Raw genomic sequence first — 19683 nt, 5'->3', positions numbered from 1 at the left:
TCAATGAACAGTTATGCGTTGAACTAAAGTTGACAAAGTGGGAATATACTACACTTTTTAAACTAGTTTGGAAAATTTGAAACTGCAATTAGAGTGCAGAGCATTTTAGTAAAGCAACCTAATCTCCAAGTCAAACAGAGGTTAGTGAAAAACAATGATACGAACTGGTAATGCTACACTAACTAATCTGATGCAGATAAATATTACTTTGCAGTCTTTCTACACATACACATTTCTACATATATATATATATATATATATATATATATATATATATATATATATATATATAAATATATATATATATATATTTATATATACTTGTATGTAGACAGGTAAAAACAAAGTGAACACAGTTTAGTGCTTTAGTCAAATGTTACTTTTCAATATATTTTTTTTACACCATACACTTGTAAAAAAAATTAATTACAAAGTATATTATTCTGAAATATCTTTATATTATGCTTTCTAAACAAATATTATCACTTCATTTATAAAAAATACATGCATCTGGCTCAGCCTACACAATATATATTACACATTTACATAAGACATTTTACATTTAACCACTCATCACCATGGGACATTTTGTATGTCAGCATTTTACAACCAAAGAATCACTAAATTGTCTTATGGCTTTAAATATTCTCTCTCATAGATGGCAGAGGAGGAGGAACAGCATCTGTTTCCCAACGGGGCTTATACTACAGCAATGCCTACATTCCAGAGGATGATACTGCTCTTCCGCTACCCTGACCTTATGGGATTTTAGCCCCATTCAAGCCCAGTGAAACTGGCTCCAATATGTGGCACATAAGGAATCCAATAGTAAAGCCTATTGAAATATAAGCTGATTCAGGACTCTACAATACTGAACTGCAGCATAAATCACAATTTTACTTTGTTTATGCCAGTATATAACCTGGTGTGCCCTGATACAATCAGATTGAGTCGTGGGAACAGTAACATCAAAAAATGTAAGTGTTTTAAAGTAATAAAATATAATGCAGTGTTGCCCTGCACTGATAAAACTGCTGAGTTTGCTTCAGAAACACTACTGTAGTTTATATAAATAAGCTGCTGTGTATCAATTGGGGCAGCCATTCAAAGGAGAAAAGGCTCGGGTTACACAGCAGATAAGCTCTGTAGAACATAATGGTGTTATCTGTTATCTACTATTTAACCTGTGCCATATAGCCTTTTTTCAATTTCAATTTCTGCCATTGCTACACAGCAGCTTGTTTATATGAACTATAGTAGTGTTTCTGAAGCAAACAGATCAGTTTAACCAGTGCAAGGCAACAGTACATGATATTTTCATCTCTTTAAAACACTTTCATTTTTTGGTGCTACTGTTCCTTTAAGGTGGGGCTGTTAACAGAACAATATCCTCATATGGCTCATTTAAGCACCACAACTGCTTAACCACTGGGGGGGGGCTTACAAATTGGCATCCCCAGTCATTTTGCCTTTCCTTCTTCTTCTTTAATGAATGGCATATATTGTACTTGCAGTATGTAAACGAGCCCTTATATCTCATGACAGGAAATGACTCTCAGGCAGGGCAGAGGTTCTTTAGGGGGGAAACATAAATACTTAGAGGGAAAAAATTTAGATTTTTTTAGATTTATTATGCTCCAAAGCTGCTAAAAATCTGAATCTAAAAATACTCTAGCTAAAACCTGTCAAAATCATGTAAAAGTCAATGGCAGATCCAACCATTTGAAGATGTTACTTGCCACTTGCCTTCATGATGTTCGAGGGTTTTAGGCTGGTTTTTCTTCGATATTCATAAAAAGTGGTGTTTTTCCTGCATTAAATCTAAAAAATAAAATCATGAATTTTGTCTTGGCTTTTTCCCGACACATGCTTTTTTTGTTCTGATTCATTGGTAAATTAAGGGGATTTGGGTTTGGGAGTTTCTTGGAATTTTTTTTTATATAGTGAGAAAAAGTCAAGTTTTATTAAATACCCCCCTGGATATGTAATATTTGAGTAATTAGAATTTATTCTAAGGGGACCAGATTTGTGGTGATTCTAAACATATTCATTCCCAACGTTTCAAATTTGCAGAGAACAGACATGGTTTTTGTCATGGTATCATGTAATCCTCATCTCCTATGATGTTAACTCCTTTATAAATATTAAAATCCCTAAAAAAATAAATATTAATATACAAAGAAATCTTCACTCCATTAGATAAACATTGAGTGCCACACTATTAGATATTAGGGGGTATCTAGCATTTATTTGTAATTAAGCCATAAAGGACAGAATTACTTTCTCAAGGAGTTTTACATTCATATCCAAAGGCAGGGTCTGCCATACTGCCTCAACAGCAACCCCAGTGCAGTAAAGTTCTGCAAAACCAGGTCCATTTAACTCAATCTTTAATGCTGTTGAAGCAAAAATAACATGTTTTACTTACCAATAAAATTAAGCATGCTAAAATGAGTAAATTTTATACTTACCGAAATGTACTTTTCCCTTAGTCCCTTCGGCAGCAACCGTGAGATTTATTTCCCTCCCTGTTAGGTAGGACAAGTGGTCAATCACAATTTAACTAACCCCACCTATAATTACGAGTTAACTCCCCCTCCTCACCAGTGCATCAAAAAAGTACTGTATACACACAGAATGCAAGAATTTTATTAGGGTGGGACCACGTTTGCTCCCGAAGGGACTAAGGGAAAAGTACATTTTGGTAAGTATAAAATGTACTCATTCCTTTACGTCCCATACGGCAGCAACCGTGAGAGTTAGCAAGATAAGTTTGGGATCCAGTTACACTGCCTTCTGGAGAACTTTCCTACCAAAGGAAGCTAAGATGTCCACTCTTTAGTGTTGAATGAATGTATTTGGGGTACTCCAAGTGGCTGATCTGCAGATATTGTCCATAGACACCCCTGCTACTTCTGCCCACAGTGTGGAGATGTTTCTGGTGGAATGGCTCCTGATCCTGAAGGGAGGCATGTGACCAGCTTTAATATACGTCATCTAAATCCATCTAGATATGTTAGGTTTGGCTGCCTTCCTACCTTTGTTCTTTCCAGAGAATGAGACAAACAGATTCTCACACTTTCTAAACTCCTTAGTGCTATCAATATAAATCCTGATAGCTCGACCAACATCTAGGTGGAGCAATTGCATTTTTTGTTCTTCTGCTGTTTGGTTAATATATGGAAGCACAATCTGCTGTTTGTTTTTGGAAAAGGAATTTACCTTCGGCCTGAAAGATGGAAGAGCTCTCAAGATTACTCGGTCTGGTAAAAACACCAAGTAAGATTTCTTGACGGATAAAGACTGCAATTCTGCAATTCTCGGCTACCAAGAATAAAGTCTTGAAAGAAAGACATTTTAGGGAGCATTCTTCCAAAGGCTCAAATGGATGTCCTGACAACTTTATATAAATCCCACGTAGGAAAAGGTTGGAGCTGTCTGGGCGAATCTTGGATATGGCCTTGAAAAACCTCTTAATGAGGGCAAACGAAGACAGTGGCTTGTTGAAGAGAGCTGACAGAGCCGAAATCTGTACCTTGAGTGTATTTACTGCCAGACCCTTGTCAACCCCCTCCTGTAGAAATTTAAGGAGTGTATTGGTGGAAGATAATTCATTCCCAAACTCATGTTTAGCACCTCAATTTTGAAAGATCTTCCAAATTCTTGAGTAAACTCTACTTGTAGATCTTTTTCTGGACTGAATCAGGATGTCAATCACCTCAGAGGACAGCCCCTGGACTTCTAGTATGGACCTGTCAGTCTCCAAGCAGTCATCTGAAGTAGTTGCAGATTCTGGCACCATAAGAATCAGAAGTGAAGGAATCTGGGGAAGTATCCAGTAGTCGTTGCTGGACATTCTCATTAGAAGGGAGAACCAGCTCCTCCTGGGCCAAAATGGTGCTATAAGGATAGCATTTACCTGTTCTCGTCTGATCTTCTGTAAGACTCTTGGGATCATCGGCAGAGGGGGAAATATGTATACTAGGGGAAAATCCCATCTGAATGAAATAGCGTCCAGGTAATTCAGTCGATCCTGAATCTGTCTACCCTCTGATTCCGTCTGGTTGCCATCAGATCTATACAAGGATGACCCCAACAATGAGAAATTTCCTGGAAAATATTCTGATCCAGCATCCATTCCCCTGGCCTCAGAATTGTCCTGCTGAGTTGATCTGCCAGGATATTGTCTTTCCCTCTTATATGGACTGCTGAAATTTTGGGAACATTCATCTCTGCCCAAGAGAGGATCTTTGAAACTTCCTTGTTCAGCATCCGGATCTGGTTCCCCCCTAATTGTTGATATATGCCGATGTTGTGGCATTGTCTGACTTGATTCTCAGATCTTTCCCTCTCAATCGACCCTGAAAGACTGAGATTGCATTGTAGACTGTACTCAACTCCCTGAAATTTGAAGACATGGAGGCTTCCATTCGGTTCCAAAGACCTTAGCTGTTTGTTGTCCCCAATGGGCTCCACCCTGTTTGGGATGCATCGGTCGTTAGTACTGAACAGTCTGTCTGTCGAAAAGAGAGACCCTGTGATAGCTTGTTCCTCTGAAGCCACCACTCTAGTTGTATCTTGGTCTCCCTGGAAACAATGATCTCTGTATCCAGAGAGGACAGCTTTTTGTCCCATCTCAACAGGATTTCTCCTTGAAGCAGTCTCATATGAAATCTGGCCCAAGGTACTGCATCTATCGCTGATGTCATTAACCCCAGAACCTTCATTAGGTCTCGAAGAGAAGAAGTATTGTGAAGAATAATCTGTTGAATGAGATTTATCTTGTTCCTGGGGAGAAACATCTTCATCTCTGATGTATTGAGGATAAACCCCAGAAATTGAATGGATCTTGCTGGGGTTAGCACCGACTCTTCCCAAGTCACCATCCAGCCTAGTCTTTGTAGAAGCTGAACAGTTCTGTCTAGGAGCTTCTTTAGAAGAGACTCTGCAATTGCCGTAATCAACCAGTCGTCTAGGTATGGAATCACTGAAATTCCCTGTTTCTGTAACACTGCCACTACAACTGCTACAATCTTCGTAAATATTCGAGGAGCAGTGGTTATCCCAAAAGGCAGAACATTAAACTGGTAATGGTGTAGAGCACCTCCGATGTAAATTGCTATTCGCATACAGGAACAGGGGCACATGGAGGCAAGCATCTTTTAAGTCCAACTAAGCCATATAGTCTCCTTGATCTAAGATGTTTATGACTGACCTGATGCTCTCCATGCGAAAGGAACTTTTGTGAGTTCGGAATTTCCCATCTGGCTTTGAGACCAAAAAACTCTTGAGTAGGTTCCTAGACCAATTTCTGGAGTAGGTACAGGTTCTAGAACGCTTGCCACAACGAATTCTGAGATGGCCTGTTCTAATGCCTTCTAATTGTTGAGATCTGTTAAAATATTAATTACCACTCTTGAAGGAGGTATGGATTCAAATTCTATTCGATATCCTTCTGCAATGAGCTACAGTATCCATGGTTCTACTATAATTGTGAAACAGATTGATTGTTAAAATTTACAGAATGGAGTTTACAATATAATGACATCCTTTTGTGCACTAACCAGATTTTGTTCTCATTCTGTAATAGAAATAAGTCTTTTGTATATTTTTTATCTGTGTATGGTCACAAATACTTATAGACTATGGCATTAATTCTGTGTATAAGTGATAGTTTTGTATACAGAATGTATTTGGGACAAACGGCACCCCATAGTTCTATCGCTGACAGCATCTTGATGAAATGTGGTAAGTTAATGTTCAGTGCTGACTGACTACAAGCTGCTTGTCATGAAAGATGACACTGGAAAAAAGTTTCCAAAACTAAATATTTCCATTCTTCAGTACCTTAAGGACAGATTATATAAACTCAAGTAAAACATAATTCTAAGAAATCTAATACTGTTTTTGCACACATATTGTACTTGTTTACATGGATCTAAGTAGGTATAATTTATGGTGTATTTTTACATTGCATATTGTAGTGCAATAAATCACACCATCACCATTCACTGCAGTGAACAGTGGTCCAGCTCATATTCATATTCCAGTCTTTTATACAAATTAATGCATAGTTGCTAGGGTCATATGGATCCTTGCAACCAGATTGCTAAAATTGCAAACTGAGCTGCTGAATATAAACAAACCTAAATAACTTAAAAAACATAAATAAAAAAAATTAAAACCAATTGCAAATTGTCTTATAATATCACTCCCTACATCATACTCAAAGTTAATTTAAAGGTGATCTCTTTAAGATAATGTATAGCTAAAGTACTGATTTTTTACTTTTTCCTTTGGATGTTTTTGAGCAAATATATATTTCCTAGCACAAAAATAAAAACTTTCCCTAGCATCTAAAATCATGAATTAATTTCTGATATTTACTATTCTGTAAATATAGATTAAGTTTTAACTCTGTACATTGCTACCTTGGTTTGCTACCCCAGTTTACAGTTTGACCTTTCTTTGTGTTTGGTAAATTATTTTGACAATTGTGCAATACAATATAATCAGTCCTCTCCATCCATTATCCTCTTTTCTACACTGGCTTGTATATGGGTAACTGTCGTGAATAAAGTACCCCTGTTGTAAAATATAAGAATATTATAAGTCACTGACAGGTTCCATGACCACATAAAAGCAGGGTCATGGAACTCCAAGGTTACTTCTAATATACTCATAATTTCCAACAAGGGGTACTTTAATATATTATATACACATCACATGTTTTATATATTCATGTGACAAAAATTACATCACTAAGAGCTGTTTATAACTGAAGACCTCACTAAGAGCCTTTTTCATGGCATTTGTGTATTATAATAGCATAATACCCTCTGACATTGCAAAAAGAACAAGAAAATAGTAATAGGCTTGAACCTCTATATTTTTGTATCACTACAACTGGCAAATGTTTCCCAGGTTATGGGTCTGATCTTCTCACTCTTGGTTGGCACTCTACCATAGAGGTAAAGTACTTTACACAATCAGCTTGTGATAGTAATGATAACGCCCACCGTGGCCCTTACTACATTTCTGTCTGTTCCCCTCACATAAGGCGGGTGGTACTTGTGCATGTACACTGGGTAGCAATATAATAATGCAGTAGAGGAAGCAAGCCAGATGGGAGTGCCCAGAAGCTACAGTCCAGAGACATCAAGAGCAGTGTCATTAGTAGGACAGGGCTGCTATGCATGGGCTCTTGTACATGGGGTCAGATTCAACTTTTAAATATCCACATCCTGAACCCATGCCAATTAAGAATTTCAAGAATTTTAAGAATTTTAAAAAGTTGTAAATTTATAATTAAAGGTAGAATGTAATAAGCCATTCCTACTTCACTGAGGTGAGAAATGGCAATAGTAGAGATGGAACTATGTCATGCCGAACAATTTTTCCTGGATATATAATCTCTGTAAATATGTCATTGTAATGTACTCCAGTTACTCACCTCTCTTTTTTTAAGCTTGCACAGTAATTGTTTTACATACTTCTTAGCTATGCAGTAATTACTAATGGCTTGATCCCACAAGTGATGAATATTTTGGCAAATTCTCTGAGAAATATAACAATTACAAACAATCTTTCCATGTGTCTTCTTTGCAAGGGTTCTATAAGGCCTCTTACAACGATGATGGTAAAGGGAGAGGACTTCCTAACCCTAAGTGAGTTTATGCAGGAAATCCTGGCGCCCCATGTGCTCATCTTGCTTGGCATCAAATGTGGAACACACATAGGACTTTAAGAGCTGAACATTCCTAAGCTTTTGGCCTTGCGAGATAACTAAAAATTAATTTATAACACACAGTATGAATACAGTGTGTTCAGAACACAGGGAACAAATGATAAACACTAGAAGGTTAAGATTTCAAAAACCATCTGATGGTTAAATGCCAAATGAAATTATAATAGAGGTGGAAGAAGAAATATGGTACGGTTTAGCTAGAAGCTAGTGTTATTACTAATAAGTTTAATTTAGCACAGTAGGAAGCTCCTAAATAACAGCAGTGTTGTACTTGTGTGGTTCAAGACATACAATCTTGTAACACAATATTACTGCAAAATCTGCCTTTCCTGCTTTATCCAGCAGTCTCTGGCTTTCTCTCAAACACATGGCGTCAATAAGTTCCTGTCACATGAAAGGGGAAACAGGATCTATACACAGAGATAAGGAATGATTAATAAAGGCATTTTAAGAATTAATTTAGCTGCTGTAGTGTATATGTAAGAGGAATTGGCTAAATTATCATGTACTGAAACTAGACAGTAAAAAAAAAAAACCTCATTACTACAACTACAATTACTATTACTACTACACTATGTTGAAAAGACCCAGAAAACTTAAAGACGAGTAACCAGCGCCATTTCTGAAGAGGAGGGCAAGCATAGAATCGGTAAGTAATTTCTTAATAAAGACTTTGCGAATTTAAAGTTAAAACTGCCTTGGTGGTTTTTTTTTGAAACATTTTTTTTAATTTTAATTTTCTTTTAAAACATTTTTTTTAATTTTTTTTATGCTACTGATCCTTTAAGGCAGCAATTTTTTTCACATGCAGTTTTTGAGGTTCTTCTTCCATTCATACCCCAGTCTCTTATTTAAACAACTGACTGGTTGCTAGGGTAAAAAAGACCCTAGCAACAAGAAAACTGGTGAGCTGCTGAACAAAAAGCTAAATAACTGAAAAACCACAAATAAACAATATCATCTCAGGATATCGATCTTTACATCATACTAAACATATATTTAAAGGTTAACTACCTCTTTAAGTACCCAGAGAGACCATAATTATTGCCCAAATGCTCACCGGTGATTTTTTAGATGGCTGATCTAGGGTTACATACAGAACATTCCTAGTGATCAGCTGGATCTCTATTGCTTCTAAATATTTCTGCTATAGCTCAATATTTTTTGCTGCTCACCAGACGCATCATTTTATAGCCTATCCATCTGATCTGGAAGCTACAGATATACAATATCTCAAAAGACTGGGAGAAGAGTAGCCATTCCAGGGAACACCACAGGTAATTTAAACATCAACTGCTTAAATAGACTTCAGAATTGTAGTTGCCTTTTAACACTTATAACTTTTCATGCAAAACATGATGTTAAACAAGTGTTAGTATTTAATGGATGTTGCTCACAACCCCTAGGCCGTTGCTCCCAGAGTCCTCAAAGCATGTTTTTTTTTTAATTCCAGTTTTGGTTGCATACAAAAAAGCCTCCTTTATATTGCCTGTGCACATAGGGGCTACCAAATAGACAATCACGGCACTTATTTGGCATCCCCAGGAACTTTTTTCATGTTTGTGTTCCCCCAACTCTTTTTACAGTTTATTGTGATTCACAGGTAAAAAAAAAGGTTGGGGACCTAGATTAGCCTATTAATAGCAACTGGTTTTTATTATATATTAAATTTATTCTTTACAGCTTTTTTTAATGATTTACCATCCTCTTCTGCCTCTTTTCAGTTTTCAAATGGAGGTCACAGACAACAGCAGCCAAAATATCTTCGTTCTGTGAGGCTACAATGTTACTGTTACTTTTTTATTCTATTCAGTTCACATCCTAATGCTGAACATAAAGCTACTGCTGAACAGCTACCGTAAATAATTTAAAAAGAATAAATGAAGATACATAAAACTGTCTACATTACACTTGGGGGCACATTTACTTAGGGTTGAATATCAAGGGTTAATTAACCCTCGATATTCTACTGTCTAAGTTAAATCCTTCGACTTCGAATATCAAAGTCGAAGGATTTAGCGATATTCGTTCGATCGAACGATTAAATCCTTCGAATCAAACGATTTGAAGGATTTTAATCCATCGATCGAACGATTTTCCTTCGATCAGAAATTTGTTAGAAAGCCTATGGGGACCTTCCCCATTGAGTTTCGGTAGGTTTTAGGTGGCGAAGTAGGGGGTCGAAGTTTTTTTTAAAGAGACAGTACTTTGACTATCGAATGGTCGAATAGTCGAACGATTCGAAACTAAAAATCGTTCGACTATTCGACCTTTCAATAGTCAAAGTATTGTCTCTTTAAAAAAAAGAAGTCGTAGTCGAAGGTCGAAGTAGCCAATTCGATGGTCGAAGTAGTCACATTCGAAATTTGAAGTATTTTTTATTCTATTCCTTCACTCAAGCTAAGTAAATGTGTCCCTAAAAGTTAATTTAAAAGTGAACTATCCCTTGTGTCTAATTAAGTTTCTTTCACGTCTGCTACCAAGTGTCAGTGTGTCTTCGCTGATGAACTATTTGCATGTAAACCTAATAAATAATGTAATCTATACTATGACAATTTGCCCATAAGCATATGATTTTAGCTAACCTCCACTTTCTGATAATTCTACCCTCCTGAACTGTTGCTTATTTACAATGCATGATGGAAACAGTTTGAAACAGATTAAATACAGTATATCAAGGGAACTGATTTAGGATGAAACAGAGTATGGCATACAGAAACAGCAGACATGCATCAGTGATGATACTTACCTCCACCACAAGTTTCACAGCAAAGCTTCAGTCGGCTGTAGGACCCCAGCATTTATATAATGAAGCAAGTTTCTTAGAGGAAGGCATCTAACTCCCAGGACCAACTGCAGGATCTGGAATCCTAAAAACACAATATAAAAATATCCACCTCATCTTTTATCAAGAACTGTAAAAACACCTTTTATTGTATCACTACTGGTATACAGTAGCTGTGCTATTCCACTGTAAATTTATCAAAACATTTAGTGGTTTCAGAATTCTTTGTAAATGTAATTGCTATTGAATTTATTGTCATAGAATCCCTAGTGATTAGCTGCACTTCTGGTTCTGACTACTGAAATAATGCAATTATTGTCATTGGTATTGGCAAAATATTGATATTGGTGAACATCACTTGGCTTTTTACCTATTTTGTTACATTCCAACCTAAACTAAATGTTTCTTACTCTTATGTGATGATCTGCACAAAATAGTCTATGTTGGTGAAGTGAAATGAGAAAAATATATATAAAAAAGAATTTAAAAAAAATAAAAAACCAATTACCTTCAAAAGTCACATAATTAGTGAAATGAAGTCCACCTGTGTGCAATCTAAGTGTCACATGATCTGTCAGTATAAACACACCTTTTCTGACATGGTACCACAACAAAACCTCATAAAAGAGGGCCGCCCACCAAAGAGAGGCAGCACAGAGACCAAAGGTAACCCTGAAGGAGTTGCAGAGTTTCACAGCAGAGACTGGAGTATCTGTCCATAGGACCACAATAAGTCCTACACTCCATAGAGCTGGGGTTTATGGAAGAGTGGCCAGAAAAAAGCCATTACTTAAAGGGATACTGTCATGGGAAAAAAAAAAATTTCAAAATGAATCAGTTGCTGCTCCAGAAGAATTCTGCAATGAAATCCATTTCTCAAAAGCGCAAACAGATTTTTTTATATTCAATTTTGAAATCTGACATGGGGCTAGACATATTGTCAATTTCCCAGCTGCCCCAAGTCATGTGACTTGTGCTCTGATAAACTTTAATCACTCTTTACTGCTGTACTGCAAGTTGGAGTGATATCACCCCCCTCCCTTTTTCCCCCCAGCAGCCAAACAAAAGAACAATGGGAAGGTAACCAGATAGCAGCTCCCTAACACAAGATAACAGCTGCCTGGTAGATCTAAGAACAACACTCAATAGTACAAACCCATGTCTCACTGAGACACATTCAGTTACATTGAGAAGGAAAAACAGCAGCCTGACAGAAAGCATTTCTCTCCTAAAGTGCAGGCACAATTCACATGACTGGGGGCAGCTGGGAAATTGACAAAATGTCTAGAACCATGTCAGATTTCAAAATTGAATATAAAAAAAATCTGTTTGCTCTTTTGAGAAATGGATTTCAGTGCAGTACTCTGCTGGAGCAGCACTATTAACTGATGCGTTTTGAAAAAAACATGTTTTCCGATGACAGGATCCCTTTAAGTTAAAAATAAGAAGGCACGCTTTGAGTTTGCCAAAAGACATGTGGGCAACTCCCCAAATGTATGGAAGTAGGTGCTCTGGTCAGATGAAACTAAAATTTAACTTTTCGGTCACCAAAGAAAATGCTATGTCTGGCACAAACCCAACACATACAATCACCCCAAGAACACCAATGCCACAGTGAATCATGGTGGTGGCAGCATCATGCTGTGGGGTGTTTTTCAGCAGCAGGGACTGGAAAACTGGTCCTAGTCAAGGGAAAGATGGATGGTGCTAAATACAGGGATATTCTTGAGCAAAACCTGTGTCAGTCTGCCTGTGATTTGATTATATAAGGAAAACCCGGAGATTCTGTAATTCACTCCCTCTGCCGGTTCTGGTAATCTGTTCTCCTTCAGGTAAATAGCGAATAGTCTTTTTGTTGTGAATGAACTAGCACTAAAATAAGCTCCGGTATAGACAGAAAGAAATATTAAAAGTATATAGTGTAGTATTTCTTATATTTCAATACACCTTTCTGTGAGGTTAAACTTTAGAAGGGGAAGTGTTTAGTTCCCTTCACCTCAGGGTTAGTTTTAACCAATCTTTTTTTAAAAAAGCATCACCTCCTATGAGGCAAGAATGAATACTCACAAACATTTATTTGATTCGCTAGCATTGATACATAGTTGCTCTTCAGTTGCAGGACATCAATAGGCTCTAAAAAGATGTGCTCATATCGTGTATAAAACCTTTTTAATAAATATTCAATAAATTACAATTGCATTCACATATGTACACTTTGGATTAGTGTTTAAACAGTCAGTCCATAGGTTTCCCAGTTCCAGGTTCAGCTCTGCCAAATAGATGGTAATAGCTGGTGTTGTATGTGTGGCACGCGGTGCTAGGCTCACTGGATGACGTCACAGCCCTTCATTTAACTATGATTTGTGAGCAAGTGGTCCATCATACAATCCATCTGATATAAGGGAAAAGCCAGACAGAGCTGCTAGAGAGTGATATCAGTGTAGATGAGAAGGATGCCAGCTACTTTGATTGGAGATATACTTTGCCTCTCACTCCCTCGCCCTCCACACACACATTTTCTTTCTTTCTGTCTATCCCCGAGCTTACTTTAGCGCTGGTTCCATCCTAACAAAAAGACTATTTGCCTGTGATTTGAGACTGGGACGGAGGTTCACCTTCCAGCAGGACAATGTCCCGAAGCATATTGCTAAAGCAACACTCGACTGGTTTAAGGGGAAATATTTAAATGTGTTGGAATGACCTAGTCAAAGTCAAGACCTCAATCTGTGGTCCGACATGAAGATTTCGGTTCACAAGCGAAAACCATCCAACATGAAGGAGCTAGAGCAGTTTTGCCTTGAGGAATGGGCAAAAATCATAGTGGCAAGATGTGGCAAGCTCATAGAGACTTATCCAAAGTGACTTACAGCTGTAATTGCCGCAAAAAGTGCCTCTACAAAGTACTGACTTTAGGGGGGTGAACAGTTATGCACGCTGAAGATTTCTGTTATTTCGTCCTATTTGTTGTTTGCTTCACAATAAAAAACATCTTCAAAGTTGTAGGTATGTTCTGTAAATTAAATGGTGCAAACTCTCAAACAATCCATTTTAATTCCAGGTTGTAAGGCAACAAAACATGAAAAATGCCAAGAAGGGTGAAGACTTTTGCAAAGCACTGTATGGGGCGACAGGCCTGTCTGACCAATATCTGGCTGAAAGTTGGCCATATCTGAAAATCATGGACTGTCAGGGCTAAGAAAATATACTCAAATCCTTGGAGGTGGGCTGTAGGGAAAAGTTGACAAAAAAAGGAACAGTGGGACTTTTATATATCAAATAAACTGGCTTCTTCTTAGATTTACATAAAAGAGGAGCTCTTACAGAGATAATGTATCATGACAGATGCACCGCTGTGAACTAGCCAGAACACAGATTTGGCAACAAGCTTTTTTTTAAAGGGTTTACACCAATAAAAGGTAGAAAAAGTCAAATATATATGTTTAGAAGCAGGTCATAAAAGTAATCTGATTTTCCACTAAATAATCACAAATTCTGCAGTCAATAATGCCTTCTATTGTGTTTCATTACTGGACAGTGTTCAGTACACTGTATATACATTATGTTCATCTCGGTTTCCCAGGTTTGTCCTGGTATTCACAGTAAGGAACGGTAACAGCACCCTCCTAAGGTCTGACCAGGACTAACCTAGGAAAAACCAGTGTATATTTGACTTATGGGTTTAGCTGATCTGATGATTTGTCCCAATGGGTTTTCCAAATTTGAACAATAACTACCAAAGTATTCCAGGTAGATATTGGCCAGACAGGCTGTTTGTTTTGCTCCGTACATGGTCCAAAAGCCTACAGGCTGTTATTCAGACCATGAATGAGCTGCTTTTTTCATGGGGATGGGGTTGACACCTTTTTGTTGGGCCCTAAGCCAATTATGTGGGAGCAGACCCAAGAGGGGTTGACTGAAGACACAAATGAGGTTGCTACTATGACATAAAGGGAGCAGGGCGAAGATGTTGCTGACCAAAAGCTGACTGAGAATTGATTAGGAGACAGTGTTAAAGGGGTAATGGGTGGGTTGGAGGCAGAACAGCTAGGATATACAAATGTGCCAGCAAGTACATTGCCTATACATTTGTTAAAACCAGCCCTGGCTGGTAATGTAGCCCTAAATGAAAACATTTTTATAAGATGCATTTACCACTATGGCTAATATGCAGCAGTTTCTATTATTTATATAACATTTAGCCCTGCCGGTCCATCATAGATACAATATAAAAATGATTGAGAATACTCATGCAGAATATTTTATGTAATGTTTTATGTAGGATTTTTTTTAGAAAACTATTTTAGTAAACTTGGATATAGAGCCTAGTGAACATTATTTTAGCATGCTGGGGTCCTCTAGTGACCAAACAGAGGTATAACCATATAGCTTAAAGAATTTCCCAAAGCATGCTTGTAAGTTAAAAATTCAGTTTATTACATCTTTTAAAACTTAAAAAAATGTAATAAACCAAATGTTTAACTTACAAGCATGCTTTGGGAAATTCTTTAAGCTACAGGATTTTTTTGAGGACATGGCTCAGCATGGCTCAGAAGTTGTTACAGATGCCAACTACATAAAATTAGAATTAAAATATGTAGTTGGTTATTGTGAACTTCAGTTCCTGCTGTTTTAATATAAGCATTTATATAAAAAGAAGGCCTAATTAACTCAAAAAGCTGAACGCAAGGCTGTCCTGCCTAAATGATATAGGGGATATCTGGCCACCCTATTATTCTAAAAACAAATACCATTAGCCCCACCTTGTGTGCTGTATACAGATTGCATAAAAATAAAAGAGCTGCTCCCCTAGCACACAGTTTAATTTTTGGATTCCCCCTTTATCATGTAGAATTAGGCACCGTGCCTGTAACCTGTAATCATTTTCCCAACATAGCTATTTCATACCAGCCATGTGAAGTCTTTCTGTAGATAATCATCTTCCAGACGAAGTGGCACAATTCCATGATCTGCAATGGTTTTGAAAACAACTTTTGCTGTTGAAGTGACATCATTATACACCTTTTTGCTTATAGTTTAATTCTCAGTCTGCAGAACAGACTCATTAAGAAGAAACAAGCTTCATTAAGCACCAATTTAGATCTCACCACATTTAGGAATGTGTACAATAGCAAGAATGATAGTCCCATTACATAATACGCTTTAGAACTTGATAATTACATTGACTGAGAAGTGCTGTAGTAACAAAAGAAAAAAAACAAACGTCAAACAGGTATGACACCTATTATCCAGAAAATTCAAAATTGATGGTGCTGCCATTTCCTTCAGTCTCCTAATTAAACAAACAAATTCTTAATTTTTTAAACATTTTTCTTATATAATAATACAGTTCCTTGTTATTACTGTTGATTGCAAAGCAATTATTTTTAAAAAGTGGTGTTCCAGATTGTCAAAAGATCACTCATCTTGGCTTATCTTGACTTACTTTGGTTGCAAGCATTCCAGATAATAGATGCCCTATAAACAGGTCCGGACTGAGAATTAAAATAGGCCCTGGCATTTCCGGAACTTAGATGCCCAATCAGCCCACATAGAGGCCCAAACAGTCCCCACCAGCCCACTAAATACTGACTTTCTATGAGACCTTATAGCAGCCCCTCTGGCATTTGCCAGAACCCACAGATTGCCAGTCCGGGCCTGCCTATAAAGTGATACCCTTTTAAACCTTTATTTATGCCTCAAAGTAGGTGCATACAATCCATTGCTCCTACTCATACAGTATGAATTCCTCTATAGCAGGGGTCCCCAACCTTTTTTACCTGTGAGCCACATTCAAATGTAAATAGAGTTGGGGAGCAACACAAGCATGAGAAAGTTCCTTGGGGTGCCAAATAAGGGCTGTGATCGGCTATTTGGTAGCCCCTATGTGGACTGGCAGTCTACAAGAGACTCTACTTGGCACTATACTTAGTTTTTATGCAATTAAAACTTGCTTCCAAGCCTGGAATTCAAAAATAAACACCTGGTTTGAGGACATGGAGAGCAACATCCAAGGGGTTGAAGAGCAACATGTTGCTCATGAGCTACTGGTTGGGGATCACTGCTCTATAGAGACATTCTCAGTGGGCAATATGGATCTGTTTTCCAGAATGCTCGGGAACTGGGATTTTCCAGATAATGGATCTTTCTGTAATTTGGATCTTCATCTAATCTTCTACTAAGAAAATAATTTGCCTGCTAAAAAAATCATTTAAACATTAAATAAACCTGTATTTCTTAAAAGCTCTAAAAATTCTAAATGTATTAAGTGAAAAAAAACATGAAATCAATCAACAGAGCCCCTGTTTCCTGCACTCCATGTTATAATCTTATAAGGACATTTTTTCATTGTCTACTCCGTATGCTTCTGCTGTGTTTTCAGTGACATTAATCTAAAAAAAGTCCCTATTTTTATCCTGCCAAGTGGTCTAGTAGTATTATTGATGCACTTGGCTTTGGATTTATCCTGCCATGTGTATTCTGGTAGTATAAATTGTGGAATTGCCACTGGATTTATTTGCCATGTGTCTGGTAGTATTATACCTGGAATTGGCACTGGATTTATCCTGCCACCATGTGTTCTGAAATATGAAAATATTATACAGGTGTGGGACCTGTTATCCAGAATGTACGGTGTGATATCCCAGTGCTGGGTGTTGTGGAACTGGAAGAATGCAAATAAAGATGCCAGACTGCAGGGTAGAAGTCAGCTTTATTCCTGGCTGCTCTCTCCACACTGTTTTCTCCTCCCCTTCACTTCCCCTTCCTGTGTCCATAACATTTCTCATTACTCCACCCAGTGCTAAGCTGCTAATGCATATTAAACTGAACATTTAACATCACAGGAATGGATGGAACAACATTACATATGGGATCAGTTTTCCGTTTGCCATAGGGTTGCCACCTGTCTGGTCAAAACTAGCTGCCCGATTTTCCCAAATAGGAAAACCGGGTAAGAATTTCCTGAGACTGACACAGCAATCATAGCTTTGCCCCTGAGGTGGTGTTAGTGGTAAAGATCGACTTGTTTAGTAACATTTCCCCTATATAAAAGCATCAGGGGTAGGATCAGTTGTGAGAACATTGCATTGGTCAGGGTACACTTTTTTTTCAGAAATGCAACAGGGAGGTGTCTTTTTTCAACCTATGAAAAAATATAGTGAACATGGTTTCACCACTCGCTTGCACATAATGCATGTTGTTTCTGTGACTGAAAATGCTCCCATAGTTTAGTAAGTGAACATAATTCTGTCACTCAGCGGAACAGAGTCTGAGCAGATAGAAAGAAAGCCTCCACAGGCTATGGGATTAAAGCAACAAAATTTGCAATGTAGTGTTATAATACACAAAAGCCATGAATATCCTGTAAATTATATCCGTATAAACGGTGAGTTCTGATGTCATCAGTTATAAACAGTGAGTTCTGATGTCATTTCTGTCACATGATTCGCTGAAACTTGTGTATTATAATAAATAAAGTACCCCCAGTTGTAAATATGAGGATATTAGAAGTTACCTCGGAGTTCCATGACCTGTATAAAAACACTTTGCCTTCTGCCTCGTGTTTTTATATGGTCATGAAACTCCTCAGTAACTTATAATATCCTTATATTTTACAAGAGGGGGTACTTTATTCACTATATATTCCTGTTGGTATGGACACACCCTTTTGGATTTTAATGTATCCAGTCACAATTGCTATGCTCAGTGTTTAGTGAAAGAGGAAAAGGGAAACAATTAAAAAACAGACCGCTTGTAAATTAAAGCACATCATGTATAAATCTGTTGTTGTAATGCCCATTATACTATGTTTTTGTTAAAATGTATACCACTGGACCCAGTGACCCAAAGTTAGCAGCTTATTGGCTCATGTATGGGGATCCAGTTGTTAGTAGAAAATTTAGTAAAGATCCGCTTGGATCTCGGTGTATAGCCAGCTTAAGATAAATCAGTTCACGCAAGGCGAAATAAAAGAGAAAATAATTATAAATTCAACTTTGTTTTTGACAAGATAAATAGATTATAAAATGTATTGTGTTATGACCTTTTCAGTTTATTCAACAAGTTTAATTTAAAATTGTTCTGTTTTACACATTTTTATGTCTCTGTGACAGGACTCCATTTAGTAAAACTTTGCTCGTTTTTGAAGGCAAAGCAATATTGTACATGGTGCTTATGTTAAGGACAGGGAAAATCAAATACAGTATTATGAATATCTATCTATCTACATATATGTATGTAAAATAAGGTACGTTCCCCTTTAAAGGGCTGGTTTAGTTATACCTATCTTTAAGTATTTTACTGAATAAAAAATTTTAAGCAACTTTTCAATTGGTTTTCATTTTTTATACAGTTTTTTTAATGATTTGCCCTTTTCTGGCTGTTTCCAGCTTTCAAATTGGGGGTCACTGACCCCATCTAAAAAAACTAATGTTCTGTAAGACTACAAATATATTATTATTGCCACTTTTTATTTCTCTCCTTTGTATTCAAGCCCTCTCCTATTCATAATCCAGTCTCTTAATTTAATAGTGCTAGGGTAATTAGCAATCAGATTATTGACATTGCAAATTGTATCAAAACAATCAAATTACTGGTCCCAGCGTAAAATTCAGTGGTTGTATCGCTGTGAATTCCTAGGAGCCTGTGCCACACTCCCAAAAGTACACAATAAAGTTAAATTATTGGAATAAACAGCTTCAAAGCAGTATTTTCAAACTGCATGTGTTTTATTAGCAGTGCAACACACTACATGTTTCGGGTGAAACCCTTTTTCAAGTGTATGATACACTTGAAAAAGGGTTTCACCCGAAACATGTAGTGTGTTGCACTGCTAATAAAACACATGCAGTCTGAAAATACTGCTTTGAAGCTGTTTATTCCAATAATTTAACTTTATTGCAAATTGTATAGCTGCTGACTAAAAATCTAAAATAATTCGAAACCACAAATAATTCATATAAAATAAAAATATGACAATTACCAATACATTAATAGTGTACTGTATTAAATGAACCACCAGGTGGTGCTGGGGTGAGCATTTATATTTTCAAGTACAGTATTTGCACTCGTACAAAGTGTCACCTATGTTTGTAAATCATCCCCAGGGTATCGGCATACGCTCACAAGTCAAATAATAATTCAATTAAAAATA

Source organism: Xenopus laevis, chromosome 3S (genome assembly GCF_017654675.1).
Source record: "Xenopus laevis strain J_2021 chromosome 3S, Xenopus_laevis_v10.1, whole genome shotgun sequence".
Classification (NCBI taxonomy): Eukaryota; Metazoa; Chordata; class Amphibia; order Anura; family Pipidae; genus Xenopus; species Xenopus laevis.
This window is presented reverse-complemented; position numbering follows the sequence as displayed.